Source organism: Ranitomeya variabilis, chromosome 3 (assembly GCF_051348905.1).
Source record: "Ranitomeya variabilis isolate aRanVar5 chromosome 3, aRanVar5.hap1, whole genome shotgun sequence".
Lineage (NCBI taxonomy): Eukaryota > Metazoa > Chordata > Amphibia > Anura > Dendrobatidae > Ranitomeya > Ranitomeya variabilis.
In genome coordinates, this window is record NC_135234.1 from 664372027 (window position 1) to 664390180 (window position 18154).

The 18154-nt window shown below is 40.2% G+C and overlaps 1 protein-coding gene across 3 annotated transcripts in view; it reads left to right on the forward strand.

Annotated features, from left to right (window-relative positions):
• VDR (vitamin D receptor) overlaps nt 1–18154 on the forward strand; it is a 194086-nt gene that overhangs the window by 80535 nt on the left and 95397 nt on the right. The window contains exon 1 of one of the 3 annotated variants that reach the window (XM_077297889.1): nt 8469–8571. The exons of the other annotated variants lie outside the window; for them this stretch is intronic. The gene's annotated coding sequence lies outside the window, so the exon portion shown is untranslated. Of the gene's footprint in view, nt 1–8468; nt 8572–18154 lie in introns of those variants that run through there. 3 annotated transcript variants of the gene reach the window in all.

Sequence of the window (18154 nt, forward strand, 5' to 3'; positions counted from 1 at the left end):
TGGGATAAAGAACACAAGGAATGGACATTAGACCTGTGGAAATCTGTGCTTTGGTCTGATGAGTCCAAATTTGAGATCTTTGGTTCCAACCACCGTGTCTTTGTGCAACGCAGAAAAGGTGAACGGATGGACTCTACATGCCTGGTTCCCACCGTTAAGCATGGAGGAGGTGTGATGGTGTGGAGGTGCTTTGCTGGTGACACTGTTAGGGATTTATTCAAAATTGAAGGCATACTGAACCAGCATGGCTACCACAGCATCTTGCAGCGGCATGCTATTCCATCCAGTTTGCGTTTAGTTGGACCATCATTTATTTTTCAACAGGACAATGACCCCAAACACACCTACAGGCTGTGTAAGGGCTATTTTACCAAGAAGGAGAGTGATGGGGTGCTGCGCCAGATGACATGGCCTCCACAGTCACCAGACCTGAACCCAATCGAGATGGTTTGGGGTGAGCTGGACCGCAGAGTGAAGGCAAAAGGGCCAACGAGTGGTAAGCATCCTTGGGAACTCCTTCAAGATTGTTGGAAGACCATTCCCGGTGACTACCTCTTGAAGCTTATCAAGAGAATGCCAAGAGTGTGCAAAGCAGTCATCAAAGCAAAAGGTGGCTACTTTGAAGAACCTAAAATATAAGACATAATTTCAGTTGATTCACACTTTTTTGTTAAGTATATAATTCCACATGTGTTAATTCATAGTTTTGATGCCTTCAGTGTGAATGTACAATTTTCATAGTCATGAAAATACAGAAAAATCTTTAAATGAGAAGGTGTGTCCAAACTTTTGGTCTGTAGTGTATATATTACATACACCCCCTATCTTTCTTATTTAAGAATTTTTAAAGATAAGCTAAACTACATTTAAAACAGACACTGACAGGTGCCAGAAATATCACACAGGAAAAAGTAAAAAGAAAAAATAAGAAATGGCCATTTCTTTGAAAAATTACAGAAACCATTTTTTCAAGATGGCTGCATGTTACCGCATGTTACTCCTTACATTGTGTACAGTCTGTGTGCTATTATGGTCTGCAGCGTCAGCGAACTTGCCTTCCATTGAGCCCATTTTGTACGATATTGGTCAGCAGCTGTATAAGAGCCGCCAGCAGCGAATCTTGATGATTTGCCCAAATTCATTCAGCATGGTGGAACATGGATCTTTCTGTGCGTGACGCTCATACTGTATGCTGAATAAATTGAGATGTCTTATTCATTTTGTTTCCATTTTTTATCATTTGCATATCATCAACATGTCTATGCATCTTGTGATTTCCATAATTACAAGACTTTTCCATTTATGCTGATGCAATTTCAATGTTGAGGAATGGGTATGCTTTAATAGGCTGGTAGTTCAGTTAAATCATGGCCAATAAAATTCTTGGACAATAAAATATAATAAAATAACATGGACAATAAAATATAACCCAAGAAAACACATAGGCACTGATTCATCAAAACTGCCATTCTGCAGACCAGTCATGATGAACTGGAGTAAGATAAAACAACTGCAAAAAGAGATATGCGCCTTTTAATGTAGTTGGCACATCTTTCTGCTGCCATGCGCCATCGCAAGAAATGTACCGTATTCCAGTCAGGATGTAGAGAAAATTTCTGTTATACAGGGTGATTCATTCAAAGGCGTGCAGCAAGCCTATCCTGCGTGGCAACAGTTCGGCAAGACCACTTGGCGCAAGGATGTTTCTCGTCTCTGAGGTTCATTGCACTCTTACTTCTCACGAACCAAAGTATGTACAGTCCAAATTTCAGTACAATTGACTGACTCTTTCAGAAATTTCAGCGAGTGAATCACCCTATATTTTTTGCCACTTTAATAGGGTAAATTCTGATGATTTGTTGGCCACAATTTGTTGGCCACCATAAAGTTTTCTGAGACTTGTATAAAAACAGCAAAAACACTGCAGAAACTGATTGGTTTGGAGGTGCCGAGTATCAGACGCTCATCAATCTCATAGTGATGACCTGTCATATCGATGGGTCATAAATTTAAGGTTTTGGTGAGGTTGCTCCACAGTTCCGACTTGAATCCCATTTGAGATGCAGTAGTAAGACCTTCATCAGGCATTAATTCTCAAAAACTATCCAGTATAAGAGAAGTACAATATTCTGTAAAGAATACGTATTTCTTTTTTGAGGGGACAATTACTTTTTCACATGGTCTTATAAGTTTTAAATAAATATTTATGTTAAACAAATGGAATGATCTTATAAATGCTGCACTTTGTGATTACTCATGTTTAGAGATTGTGCCAACAAAAGAAAGATGGCTGATAGACTCCACCTGCTAGTGACGTCACTTTCAGGATGGAGCGCCGAGGTGCTCAAAAGAGAGGAGATGGAGCTAACCAACGCATTTCGAAGAACCATCTTTCTTTTTGCCCCGCGCGATCTCCAGGGACACTACCGGCCGGAGCATCCTTGGTTGCACATTGCGCTTTACCATCTAAGGCACATGGTGCCGCAGTCCCTGACGCCTGCTCTAAACTAGTGAGTCTGCACCTTACAGACACGGAAGCGCACCGCACGCTGTAGCACCCAACATTCACAGGTAAGCTCGCAGCTATATATGGTCCCACCGCTGGGACTAGTGGACAGACATATCATACAGACACATTAGCTTTCTAGCCACTAGAGGGATTTTGTTGGTATTCACAAAGCCACCTACCGGTGGGTAAGGTGAAGCTTTGGTGTACTGTTTAGTCTAACCTAGGTAAAGCATCTCTTTTCTATTCTACGCTTAAGCGCGGGATTGGTATTGTATTACAGGTTATATGATTATTGACATAGTTGGCACTACTTTGTCTGTATCCCAGCAGCTAAGGATAAGTGCTGTTTTTTAGGGTGAGCGCCAGTGTGACCCTTGTAATACAATGAACATAAGCAGTTCTATGTAAAATTGACTTAGGCCGGTTTCACACATCAGTGGCTCCGGTACGTGAGGTGACAGTTTCCTCACGTACCGGAGACACTGACACACGTAGACCCATAAAAATCAATGCATCTGTGCAGATGTCATTGATTTTTTGCGGACCGTGTCTCCGTGTGCCAAACACGGAGACATGTCAGTGTTCGTGGGAGCGCACGTATTACACGGACCCATTAAAGTCAATGGGTCCGTGTAAAACACGGACCACACACAGACCTTCTCCGTTTGCAGTCCGTGTGGCGTGCAGGAGACAGCGCTACAGTAAGCGCTGTCCCCCCCACTGGTGCTGAATCCGCGATTCATATGTTCCCTGCAGCAGCGTTTGCTGCAGAGAAAATATGAATAATAGTGTTTAAAATAAAGATCTATGTGTCCAAGCCCTCCCACCCCCTGTGCGCCCCCCCCCCCGCTGTTCTGAAAATACTCACCCGCCTCCCTCGCAGTGTTCTGTGCTGGCCGCCCTTTCTACTGTATGCGGTCACGTGGGGCCGACGATTAGAGTCATGAATATGTGGCTCCACCTCCCATAGGGGTGGAGCCGCCTATTCATGACTGTAAATGAGCGGCCGCACGTATGGCCTGCGTGAGCTCACGGGCACACGGACACGGATAACTCCGGTACCGATTTTTTCCGGTACCGGAATTATCTGGACGTGTGGGACAGCCCTTAAGGTACCTTCACACTAAACGACTTTGCAGCGAGAACGACAACGATCCGTGATGTTGCTGCGTCCTGGATAGCGATATCGTTGTGTTTGACACGCAGCAGCGATCTGGATCCCGCTGTGATATCGCTGGTCATTGCTGAAAGTTCAGAACTTTATTTGGTCGTCAGATCGGCGTGTATCGTTGTGTTTGACAGCAAAAGGAATGATGCCAGCAATGTTTTACAATGGTAACCAGGGTAAATATCGTGTTACTAAGCGCAGGGCCGCGCTTAGTAACCCGATATTTACCCTGGTTACCATTGTAAAAGTAAAAAAAAAAAAACAGTACATACTCACCCTCTGATGTCTGTCACGTCCCCCGGCGTCCGCGCTGCTGCTCAGAGCTTCCTGCACTGACTGTCAGTGCCGGCCGTAAAGCAAAGCACAGCGGTGACGTCACCGCTCTGCTGTAGCTCTTACACAGTGCAGGGAAGCGGACGCCGGAGGACGCAGCAGACACCGGAATGTAAGTATGTAGTGTTTGTTTTTTTACATTTACACTGGTAACCAGGGTAAACATCGGGTTACTAAGCGCGGCCCTGCGCTTAGTAACCCGATGTTTACCCTGGTTACCCGGGGACTTCGGCATCGTTGGTCGCTGGAGAGCTGTCTGTGTGACAGCTCTCCAGCGACCACACAGCGACGCTGCAGCGATCGGCATCGTTGTCGATATCACTGCAGCGTCGCTTAGTGTGACGGTACCTTTACTGTTCGTATGTTCAGGCTTTTAACATGTTTTCACCAATTCGGGTGTCTAAAAATGCAAAACAGTTTAAAGAGATAAGCTATTTTTCAGGTGAAAGACAGTCTGTATTCTACAATGCAAGACAATGGGAAAGTCCGAAAACACCCTAAAGACAGAAGGACTTCTAATAGAGTGTTTTCTATTAATTTTACTTAAAAAACTGTTAGTGTTTTTTTTTTTTTTTCTTAACGGTGAGAAAAAAAAATGATAGTAAGAAGACCGTAAAAAAAAAAAATGGCAACATGAAAATCATGGAGAAAACCTCCCAAAAAAATGTCAGTAGCCAAAATCTTCAGAAAAAAAAGTGCTCAGGAAACAACTGTAAAAAGGCACAAAAGACAAGTCAGTAAAAAAACACTAGAATTTTTGGAAGCGTCTTCTATTTGAAAAACTTGTCAGGTTCACCCAAATTTAACAGATGTCTTCTGCACATATCCCAAGGAAATGAGCGTTTTCTCATGGTTTTTCAAGAGTCTTTTTTTACTGCCATTTTCCAGTCATTTTTTTTCACTCTATAGAATAATGATGAAATAGCTGGCAGTTTTTAAAGCAAACATACTTGAAAAACACTCAATAAACCACCATGGCATCTGCCAGACATCTTTTGAGCTTTCCCATTGACTTTCATTGTAAAGTACAGAGCGTCTACTGAGAGGAAAACACCTAGAATGGATATTTCACTTCTTTTAACCCAATTGACGGCTTTGGAACCTGGAAACTGTTAAAGACTTTCTCTATAGATGTAGATATCGTCTGTCTTTTGAGCCTATTCTTATAAGTTTTTCAGGAGTTTTCCAAGGCAGAAGGTAAAAGTCATTGTCTGCACATATGTCATGAGGAGATCCACTTGGAAATCCACAATTTCAGTATTTGAAGCTACGTTTGATGTGGATTTTGATGCAGATATGCTTCCGAATTCAAAGCAAATAACTCGTGTGAATATGCCCTTAAGTACATAAATTAATACAAAATAGAAGAATATTTCTTCCAATCTATTATAAACCACAGTTGTGATTATTGCACTTGTACTGCACCCATGAGTCATATTTCATGTTTTGTTTTATACCTTAACCTTGAACAGACATTTAGGCATTTCAGGAACGGTAACATTGTTTCTTTGTTTGTGTGCACTTATTTGTTTAGCCACTTTAAAAAAAAGTGTGTCTGGTGACTGGTGTTACTTAACAATTAGCGTATATTGTCTTTTATGCTGCCTGGGTTTAGAGGCTTAAAATATCCCCTTGTCTGGATCGGTACCGCATTGCACAAGTGAGGCTGAGGAAGGGCGCACCTCACTGCCCTGCGTCTGCACATACAGGCTGCACTAACCTTGATCCTTTTACTAACTAGTGCCAGTGCGTTAGATTTTGACACTAGATTTGGAGCTAATCCTTGTATTTTTGTGTTTGTTGTTATATCTAGAAAATGCAATGAATGCAAGGTTGACACTATCTAACCTTGTCAGGATATGTTCACACTGAGGTTTTTTTTCTTTTGAGTTTTTGGGAGCAGATGTTTTCTAAAGTTCTCCTTAAAAACTTCATCAAAAACTCTTGGAAAACAGTTCCTATTTATTGGTAAGGGAAATCTATGTTGCTGTTCATACGAGGAATTTTCCAAGAAGTGATAGGTCTTCCCCTTTTGCGATTGTGTTCCTCTTTCCATTTCAACTATTTTTATGTATAATGTATATAATTTATTTATATATTTAGTTTGGGGGGGGGTTCGGGTGGGGTTAGAAATGTGGTTTGGACTGCTTTGTTTAATTTTGTCTTATTTATTTTTTTCACGGTTTTTCTTTGTTTTTATGTATTCTTTTTAATTTATTTCACACACTCTGCTTCCTATGAGATCAGACACTGTGACCTCCATGAAGACTCTTGGGGCTCTTCTCAACATTAACCTGTTCACGACCTTGGGATTTTTCACTTTCGCATTTTTGTGTCTTGCTCCCCTTCTTCCCAGAGCCATAACTTTTATATGGCCAATAGAGGGCTTGTTTTCTGCAGGATGAGTTGTTTTTTTGAATGACACCATTGATTTTGCCATTTAGTCTACTGGAAAACGGAAAAAAAATGCCAAGTGTGATCAAGTTGTAAAAAAAATTAATTTCCACAATGTTTTTTTTTTTTTTTTACCATGTTCACTAAATGCTAAAACAGACCTGCCATTATGGTTGTCCAGGTCATTACGAGTTCGTAGCTACCAAACATGTCTTGGTTCTTTTTTTATTTAAGTGATGAAAAAAATGTCCCAAGACCCTTAGCGTCTTCATTTTTTGGGATCTGGGGCTGGGTGAGGGCTTATTTTTTTGTGCGCTGGGCTGACGTTTTCTTTGATACAATGTTTTGATCATCTGTTTTTGCATTGCGACCAAAAAAAGTAATTCTGGCATTTTGTTTTTTTTTTCTCGCTACGCCATTTACCGATCGGTTTAATAGATTTTAGATTTTGATAGATCGGGCGATTCTGAATTCAGCGATACTAAAAATGTGTATTTTTAATTTTTCCATTGTTTTATTTTGAACGGAGCGAAAGGGGGGTTGATTTGAACTTTTATATATGTTGTTTTTTAAATATTTTTAAAACATTTTTTTCCACTTTTTACTTATTTCAATAGTTTCCTTAGGAGACTTGAACTTGCAATGTTCTGATTACTTGTTCTGCACATAGCAGGGCTGAATCATGTGACATGGGGCATCGATGGGCGGGGTTTGTGACACACTTTCGGCACATTCGTGTCAGAGATTGACAGCGGCATTTAACATGTTAAGAGCAGTGGATGAATCGAGATTCTACTCGCAGCTGTTAGGGGCACATGATGGCTGATCAAATCGGCTGTCATGTGCCGGAAAAGACATGGGCTCAGCCCCGGAGCCTTCATCAAAAGGAAGGAGGTGACCCATGACTTATAGGTACGTCTTGGATTGTAAAGGAATTAAGGCTGCCGTCACACTATCAGTATTTGGTCAGTATTTTACATCAGTATTTGTAAGCCAAAACCAGGAGAGGAACAATCAGAGGAAAAGTATAATAGAAACATATGCACCACTTCTGTATTTATCACCCACTCCTGGTTTTGGCTTACAACTACTGATATAAAATACTGACCAAATACTGCTAGTGTGAAGGAAGCCTAAAGGTTAAAATACATTGCTAATTTCCGGAGTTTTCAGGACAAATTCAGCCTCTTGTCTCCACTGCACAAGTGATCCGGTGTTGCTAATGACAAGCAATTCCTCCACCCTCCCGACACCTGTCGATCCTATGATTGGTAGGACCTGAGCTGGAAGTTTCATTACTCCTTCCTGTCTCTGAGAACCGACTCCCCAAATTATTGCAGAACCACGATCACCAATACATTTCAAAATGTTGGGGAGTTGGCAAGTTGTCAAAAGAGAAGGAAAGGATACCAAAAGACATTAGAGATTAAGTAGTATAGTTTGGTGAGTAGTGACAGCTCGGTTATAGAGACTCGGCATGTTGTGAGGGAATAGTATCACTAAGGCCACGGTCACACGTTCAGTACATGGTCAGTATTTTACATGAGTATTTGTAAGCCAAAACCAGGAGTGGTGAAATGTTGAGACATTTTAGGCCATGTGCACACGCTGCGGATTCCATTGCGGAATTTTCCGCAGCGGATTTGATTAAATCCGCAGTGCAAAAAGTACTGCGGATTTATCGCGGTTTTCTGTGCGGTTTCCGACACCTGCGGTTTTTTAATATGGAGCAGGTGCCAAACCGCTGCGGATTCCGCACAAAGAATTGACATGCTGCGGAAAATAAACCGCAGCGTTTCCGCAAGTTTTTTTCCGCAGCATGTGCACAGCGGTTTTTGTTTTCCATAGGTTAACATTGTACTGTACACCGCATGGAAAACTGCTGCGGATCCGCAGCAAAAACCGCAACGTGTGCACATAGCCTTAGGCAGCTGTGCATGGTCGGAGATCATTGGAATAGGATGACTAGTCCAAGAGGCCAGCCCCTGGTGGCTTCTCCCCACCCCAATACCCTAAATTTACAGGTCTCTCCTTGTGTGTATAGGTAGAATCCTTCCAAAGTATATTTTCTCTGAAAAGCTGCAACGTTTCAGAGTGAAGCTTACATGGCTGTAACACGTGGTTTGGGCAGCATCAATCAGCTGACAGGTTCCCTTTAATCTTAGAAGTAAGTTGTGTCCAGGTCTTCAGCACTTCTCTATAGATGATGAGCCCACCTAGAGCACTACTGGAGAAACAGTTTGAGGCTTGTGCCACTAATGCCACCATCTGTATCATGTCTTGTTTTACTACAATGACTGTATTTTCCAACAGGAAACTATCAGAAAATGTTCCTATCATTGTTTTTTATATAGAAATATGAATGCAAATAACTGTTACGTGAAAAACAAAAAAGCTGGAAAACCTTATTTATTCAACTTAGCAAGGTTGACATTGTGTGCTCAGGAGATAAGCCGGTATACATTGAGAAACTGCTACAACAAGGGTACGTTCACATGTAGCAGAGTTGCTAAGCAAAATGTACACAACAATACTGCAAGAACTTGCACCAAATCTAGTTAAGCTCCCAACCCCCCCCCCCCCCCCCTCAAATACCGTAAATATAAAAAAATATATACTTGCCATCTTTGGCACTTACATGGCAACGATTTCGTTGACACATGCGGATATACATATGCATGCACAGACTGGCCCACAGGAGAACAGGAGAATCCTCCAGTGGGCCAAAATCCCTGCCTCAGTGTGTGCAAACTTGGTGAAGAACTACAGGAAACATCTGACCTCTGTCATTGCACACAAAGGTTTCTGTACTAAATATTAAGTTCTGTTCTATCAAATACTTATTTCATGCAGAAAAAATGCAAATTAGTTATGTAAAAATCATACAATGTGATTTTCAGGTTTTTATTTTTTTTTGTAAGATTCTGTTTCTCTCAGTTGAAGTGTACTTGCGATAAAAATTACTGACCTATTTATTCTTTGTAGGTGGGAAAACTTGCAAAATTGTCGGTGTATCAAATACTTATTTTCCCCACTATATATACAGCATACTAGAATACTGTAAAAGAGGGCTTAAAGGTGCTTGCCTTAGGCCTGTTTCACACGTCAGTGGCTCCGGTACGTGTGGTGACAGTTTTCTCACGTACCGGAGACACTGACTCATGTAGACACATTAAAATCAATGTGTCTCTGCAGATGTCAGCGTGTTTGCACGGACCGTGTGTCCGTGTGCAAAACACGGAGACATGTCAGTGTTCGTGGGAGCACACAGATCACACGGACCCATAAAAGTCAATGGTTGCGTGTCAACACGTACCGCACACGGATGCCGTCCGTGTGCCGACTGAGGACCACTCGGACCGTGCAGGAGACAGCGCTAGAGTTAAGCGCTGTCCCCCCTGCGTGTGGTGCTGAAGCCGGTATTCATTCCTTCTCCCCAGCAGCGTTCGCTGGAGAGAAAGAATGAAAAATCATGTTTTTTTATTTTTTTGTGTTTAAAATAAAGTTCCTGGTCACCTCCCACCTCTCACCCCCTGTGCGCCCGCAGCTTGTCCTGTATGAGCGGTCACATGGTACCGCTCATTACAGTGATGAATATGCGGCTCCACCTCCCATAGGGGTAGAGCCGCATATTCATCACTGTAATGAGCAGTACCACGTGACCGCTCATACAGGACAAGCTGCGGCGCTGAGAGGAAGCATCGCGGGAGCTGGGTGAGTATTTTAATGCCAGCGGGCGGGCGCACAGTGGGTGGGAGGGGGGAGGCTACCGGGAACTTAATTTTAACCACAAAAAAAATAAAAAAACAATGATTTTTCATTCCTTCTCTCCAGCGAATGCTGCTGGGGAGAAGGAATGAATTTCGGTTTCAGCACCACACGCAGGGGGACAGAGCTTACTCTAGCGCTGTCTCCTGCACGGTCCGTGTGGTCCTCAGTCGGCACATGGGCGGCACACGGCTGCTGCACGTGTGCCACACTGATGTGCCACGTGAGCACATGGACACACGGACACGGATAACTCCGATACCGATTTTTCCGGTACCGGAATTATCTGGACGTGTGAGACTGGACTTATATTGGGAAAAATCTGGTGCCAGGTTCCCTTTAAAGAATTGTCCTTGGCTTTATGCTGGGCCAGTTTATGTCACCATAGTCTGCGTTCTCTACAAGTGGGTGCCATAATAAAAGCATACTGGATAGTAAACTTTTTTTACAGTAGGAGTGTATGATGAACAATACATGCCAATGTATGGAGCCTTCTTTTAAAGGTGTATGCTAATGCAAACAACGATTTTGTGATCAAAACCTTTCTGTTTTAGTTTGATGGTTTTTTGTCCTTGCCCCACGGCAGGATTGGACCTGTCACCTCCTTCTGGCTGATCACCCCTGCTGTCCAATATGGTGATAGAACCATATAATGTTTGTCAAGAATAGTGTGGCATTAACACAGACAAAATATAGACAAAAAAGGATTATAGAATATACCTATGTACAACAGTTCTATGGACATTATGCCTGAAACTATTGACATCTTCGTGATGGCACTGTGGGTGATGATGTAGCCACCATTAGTGGTTGGCACATTTGGATATTCAGCATGTAGAAGACCAAGATCAATCAAAGAGCTGAATAGAATATTAGAAGACATTACATAAGAGGAAATTGTAGATTGACACCATGAGTGTAGGTGATTCACTGGCTGAATGGTGTAAAGCCTGTATGTCCTGTATGGTCCAGTGTGTTGTATGCGAGCTGCCGAGAGCTGAGCTGTTTATATGGACTTTGTCAGCTCCCTGAACGCTTAACTGACTTGTTGCTGGATTGTAGGGTGGGGTGATTGCTGACGCTGCAGATTTACCAGAAAGGGCACAGTTCACATACAAAGATAAGCAAAGCAAGGCCACTTTCCATGGATCGAGTAAAATGTGCTTTCTATTTTTCCCCTTGGAAGAAAACAGCATAACCTAAGCAAGTTGGCGAGTCTCAACAAATATTAGCACGAAAGTGCAAAATTACCACTATTAGGCCACATTCATATGACCAGTATTTGGTTAGGATTTTACCTCCGTATTTGTAAGCCAAAGCCAGGAGTGGGTGATAAATACAGAAATGGTGACGTGTTTCTATTATACTTTTCCTCCTGGTTTTGGCTTACAAATACTGATGTAAAATGCTGATCTTGTACTGAATGTGTGAACGTGGCCTAAAGCAGGAAACACTCAATTTTTTAAACCGCAAAACAAAAGAAATATTACAAAAACAAAAAAACAAATGAAGTAATCTATATTACTATGCTTTTTTGTGGCTTTTTCATATGTGTTTTCATAAATGTATTTTGCTATTGAAAAGGCTAATAAAATGGAGGAATAGTGATGTCTGAGGAACAAAATGCTATGAAAAATGCTTTAAAAAGCTATTAGCATAGAAAAAAAAGTAGAAATCAAAACGTGAAAAAAAAACCCCTGCAAATGTAAATGTTATGAGCTCAGATACGTTCCTGTAGAATAACAACGCAAATCTGGCTGCAGCATATTTGTCTAAGGCCATGTCCACACGTTCAGTGTTTGGTCAGTATTTTACATTAGTAATTGTAAGCCAAAACCAGGAGTGGAACAATTAGAGGAAAAGTATAATAGAAACATATGCACCACTTCTGTATTTATCACCCACTCCTGGTTTTGGCTTACAAATACTGATGTAAGATACTGACCAAATACTGCTAGTGTGAACGTGACCTAACAAAGGTGACATAAAAACGAAAGCTCATCTAAAAACTTTGAAAAATTTAATAATAAGTAGGAATTCTCAAGGTAATATACCATTACCATACCATCATATGAATAAAAGAGCTGCAGAGATTTTACTTACCCAGCAGAGTTCCTGGCCACACAGCTGTGGGGAACTGCAACTTCACTTAAATTGAGCCGTGTTACATAGGGCCGCTAATATAACAGGCACAGAGGACTTTATTAGAACCATGGCTGTCATGGTATCCCATGATTGACACTCATTTGAGGAAGTGAGACCCTCTTAGTTTTAACCAATTTGATTTAAGTGGAATTACAAATACTTAATTTCAGTAAGGTCACCTCCCTCCACAATCTGCATGTATAGGCATACGGGTATATTAAATTAATTGGCCTTTATATCTTTTGTTTGTTGCTGCATTTCTTTTTACTTTGCATTTTAATTCATTTGCAAATGAGGCATTAAGTACTTTGGGCATGACACAAAACTTAACTATCCTTCATCTCCTGAAGTTGTTTTCCCACACAGTAGCAGCCTCTTTAGTTTGATTAATAACTCCATGTGTGATGTCAGGCACCAGTCAAGGAAATCAGACAATGAGCTATCAATCAAGCTAAAGAGGCTGGTGCTGGAGAGAGAACCAAGTTTTGAATGTAGTGATTCCTTAAGTGCTTTGTCATGCCCAGAGCACTTAACACTTCATTTGAATATAAATAAAAATAGCAATCACTCATGAATGCAGCAACAGGTAAAAAATATAAAGGTGTCACTGGATTTACATTTCAAAGATCTGAATGCTCATATATGTGGATTGGAAAGGTTGATCTTTCTGATAGGTTCCCTGTAAGAGGTAAAAGTGTCAAGTCAGAGTTATGTCTTATCACATGGTTTGCAGCCCGTCTCGCGGCTTTAGGAGCCTGCTCAATATACCTTCTTCAGGCTTCAGCTTTACATATCCTGTGGATCTTGGGAAGAAGTCCATCTTTTAGATTTTGGTTACGCAGGTCAGGATAATATGGCTGCACTTAGCAGTAGCCTCACTTATAGAAGTGCAGTAAATAACAAATGGCCACAATTAGGCCTCCTTCACTTTTTCATGTGGGTGTGTTTTACAATGCATGTAAACAAAAATAAATGCAATTTCCTTGGAGTTTTCTATTTGATAAATAATCAGAAAAAAACAAGGAACCTACCGTAGATCATGCTGTGTTTTGGCCATTGACATGATATGTATGTACACGTTATCATATTTTACTATTAACGGAAAAACAAATATCTGACCTCATTATTTTTGCCCCACTCCCAAAAGTCCCAGTAAAAAACACCACGGAAAATGCATCTTTCTTTTTCTGTGAAAATTAGGATTTGATCTGAAACAAGAGATGTACCGTACTTCTCCTTCAAAACCGACATCTAATGGATTTATGGGCTCAAATGTTCGTTAAAACATATATACAGTGTGTATATATATATATATATATATATATATATGTCATTGAGACACACATATATATATATATATATATATATATATATATATATATATATATATATATATATATATATATATATATATATATATATATATATATATATATATATACTGTATTTATATTTATTTCAGCGCGAGATATGTGAAAAGCCGGTAATTCAATTGCCGGCTTTTCATTTCTCCTTCACAAACCCGACATGATATGAGACATGATTACATACAGTAAACCGTCTCATATCCCTTTTTTTTTGCACATTCCACACTACTAATGTTAGTATTGTGTATGTGCAAAATTTGGATTAGTGTTATGTGGGAAGGACAAGGTTATTTTCTATGAGGCATTTATTCAGTTGTAGTAATTACATTTAGAAACGGAAATGGCTATAAAGCGGGACACCGTGTGGAATTAATTGTGCTGGGAATCATAAAGCAGGATTTATAATATTTGGATCATGAGCTTACTGGCAAATTATTCTTTACACTTTCTCCACCTCTTTCTTAATAGAAGAACTGTGATTTCCATTTTTGTTTTTCTTTCAAGGCTGTCTGTTAGCGAAAAGGCCAAAATGGTGGTGGCAGCGATCTGGAAAAACTGGAAGACATTTATCAATTAGGGTATTACTTAATCCATTGTCTACGTGGTCACTTAGTGAAAATGTTATCACTTATCCATAGAATAGGTATTGACTTCTTGATTGGAGGGGATCCGACAGCAGGGAGTCAGGATCTGCACTGATCGGCAGAATTGGGCATTATTTCCCAGCTGGAATGAAGTGGTATTGTGCGTGCTCGACTTCTGCTCTATTCATTCTCTAAGCGCTCGGCTTTTTACCGCAGCCTCATTGAGAATAGAGGAAGCAGCAGTCGGGTATGCACACTGCCGCCCCAGTCTAATGGCATTATAATTCACCCGTTGGAGATAAAATGTCCCTATTCTGCTGATTGGTGCGGGTCATAGCAGTTGGACTCCCACCGATCAATAAGTCATTACCCTATCCTGTAGATAGATGACAACTTGTATTCACTAGACAGTCTCTTTAAGCTATTATTGACATAGCTTTATTATAGCATTTGCCACTTGTGATAAAGCAGTCACAATCTCGATGGTGGGCTTCTGATTACCATGACAGTTAGGGATCTAATGACCTACCATCACCATATCAGTATCATGCCATATTCACACATCCGTGTGTCATGGTCCGAGCATGTATCGTCGCGGTTCTCCTGACCCAAATTGGACAGCCTCATATGCGGACAGTCTGTACATTATGGGTTATTTTCAGACCATGACACATGGATGTGTAAATGCTGCCATAGGTTGTGCTGAAGGTGCAACTTAATACATTGCCTGGCATTGTATTGCTGACATTCATAAATGCTTTGGTACGCTGAGCATAACAAAGAATTATAAAAGTAATTAAATGAAAAATAAAAATTTTAAAAAATCAAATAAATAAATCTTTTTCTCGTTCCAGTCCTCCGTTACCCCACCTGGCAATGATAAACCCTCAGAAAAACATTTTTCTAATAAGCGACTTGCATCCAAGTAGCGTGAATTTGTTGCAAAGAAAACCGCCAAGTGCTCAGCACTTTCTGTCAAGTGCTATTCTCACACTGTGCCCCATGGCCTATCAGTGCTCAGGGCGACATGTCCTAAGTCAAGTGCTGTTGTCTTCAGGAGGTAGGACTTGTCAGCCAGAGGTCGATGAGCTCCTGCACAAGCGCTAGTCACACCACCGCTCTAAGGTGACATGATCTGCTCATGTGACCAACTCCAGCAATGCAACGACACATGTGATATCATATTATTTGCAAGTCCTCTTCTCCACTGCATCTAGAGTCTTAAGATGGTGCTAAAGAGCAGACTCAGAGGGACATGAGCCGTGAAGGGTGGTTCTAACACAAAGGACACTGGTAACTTGTGTATTCTGTAGTGATAGGTGAAGCAACTGGATTTAAGGGATGGGAACAGGCAAGGCAAATAATTGGGAGGGTCTGAATCTCTATGAATGGTTTCTATGGGGATTTGTGGAGTAATTAATGAAATAATCATAATTGATTTTAAAAAACAAAAATGAGTTTTCTTATTGTTAGCTCATATTGGAGGATTGCCTGTATTCTAGATCTGCCTACACAAGATTAGATCACTGCGTGATAAGGTCACTGAGATCCATTCACCCAGTATATCCTTATGTCAGGCCAAAACAGAATTGATTAATGTGAACTCAAATCAGGCAAATGAATGACGTACTCACTAGTGAAAAGCCTCTTCATCTAGATAATGTTTCATCTCCACCTACAATTGCCAACAATCATCCTTTGTGTTGATGAAAATGCAACTTCTTACGTTTCTGTGGGTTTTTCCATTAGTGGGTTTGTTTCATTTGTGTCATCTTATTTCTCAGTTTCTTCAGAATATTTTATAGGTTACGATCATAATTAAATACCAAATACATGAATCTCTTCATCTTTGCCCAGAAGCTTGACATTTAGGTTAATTCATGTGTGCCAAATCTTCTGTATTAGTTCAGTATTAGTCTAAGTCCACAAAAATTTGTACGATTTATTTTTAGCCAGATTTTTCACCTGTATTCTCATCTGAGTGCCATCCGTATGTCATCATATTTCTGTTTTTTAAGGCTGTATTGCATCTTTTTTATACATCAGCAGATAGTAAATGATACAAGAACAAAAAGTTTCCTTGTATGAACAATTGCAGTATTATCTGTAAATATCGTATGCTATACAGATCTGATTTTTTTTTCACCCATAGACTTGAATTTCCGAGTCACATCGAATTTCATGCTGCAATTTTTTTTTTCACGTGTACATTTGGTCCATGTGAAGAAGTTTTCATCTGAACAGTCTAAGTGAATAACATTGCTCCTAGCGTTGCCCATCTGTAGTCAGTTTCTTACTGGACAGACCGAAAAAGCCTTTATGGATGTACCAAATCTGCGTGTGAAAAAATCACAGCACGCATTAGTTTATTCCGTGAATCAGATGAGACTTGCTCATTGAAGTCTATGGGTGCGCAATATATATATATATATATATATATATATATATATATATATATATATATATATATATATATATATATATATATTTATTTATCTAGTTGTCGGTGATTTATACAGTTAACAAGTTTCCAAGGAGTAGATGTCTCCAAACTCAGATTCTGCAATACTCAGAGAAGCGGCAAAATACCCAAGACCTACAGCTCAGATTCTAAATATATATACCAGGGGTTTCCACAATAATAGCAAAAATCACAGAAAAAAATCCAGCTAATTAATGATAGAATTTATTTGATATGTTCTAAAATATCAAATAAAAACCTCACATAGTGACAGTTAGTTGTTAGTGGTTGTAAACATAAATACATAAGCAACTGCAATGACCTGCACATGGGGTAAGTGACAGAGCGAATCAGTAGAACTATACTACATTTCTAATTGGAGGTGTTTGCTAATATTATTATTATTACACCTACTACATATTTGGATAGGATTTTGGAGATGAGAACATCCCTTCAGCTTTTTCTGTCTCTGCATGTTTTTCTTAGGTTGCTTTTATTTTAGAGAATAATAAACATTTGCTCTTTAAAAGGTCTTAAAATTAGTATTATTACTATTATAATGTCTTGATATGTAAAATGTAATTCAGAGTAGGTGTACTAAGTTTTTCCAATGGCTGTAAATTTGATATTTCCATATTTAAAAATAAAGAACTTAAAAAAAAAATCAAAATGTCAGATGTACGTCCAAAATGATACCTTTTAGAATTACAAATTGACACACAAGCCCATCACACAGCTTTGTCAAAGATATGATGGGTGTAGAGAATTAGATGACACAGATTTTCTTTTACAAAGTTCAGAGGTCGTTTTTAAGCCACTAAAATAATAATAATAAGAAGAAGAAGAAGAACAAAATACATTTGTTATCACTGCTATTATACTGGCCTGAAGAGTCATGTTATCACAGGGCTATGGAGTCAAGCCAAACCTCTGACTCCTCAATTTCCCTGACTTCGACTCCACAGCACTACCTCACTACTGAGCATGTACATAAAGTGCAGCACAGATTCATCTCAACTACAACTCCACAGCACTGCCTCACTACTGAGCATGTACATAAAGTGCAGCACAGTTTCAGCTCAACTCCACAGCACTGGTCACTACTGAGCATGCACATAAAGTGCAGCACAGATTCAGCTCAACTCCACAGCACTGGTCACTACTGAGCATGTACATAAAGTGCAGCACAGATTCATCTCAACTATGACTCCACAGCACTGCCTCACTACTGAGCATGTACATAAAGTGCAGCACAGATTCATCTCAACTCCATCTCCACAGCACTGGTCACTACTGAGCATGTACATAAAGTGCAGCACATTTTCATCTCAACTCTGACTCCACAGCACTGCCTCACTAATGAGCATGTACATAAAGTGCAGCACAGATTCATCTCAACTCTATCTCCACAGCACTGGTCACTAC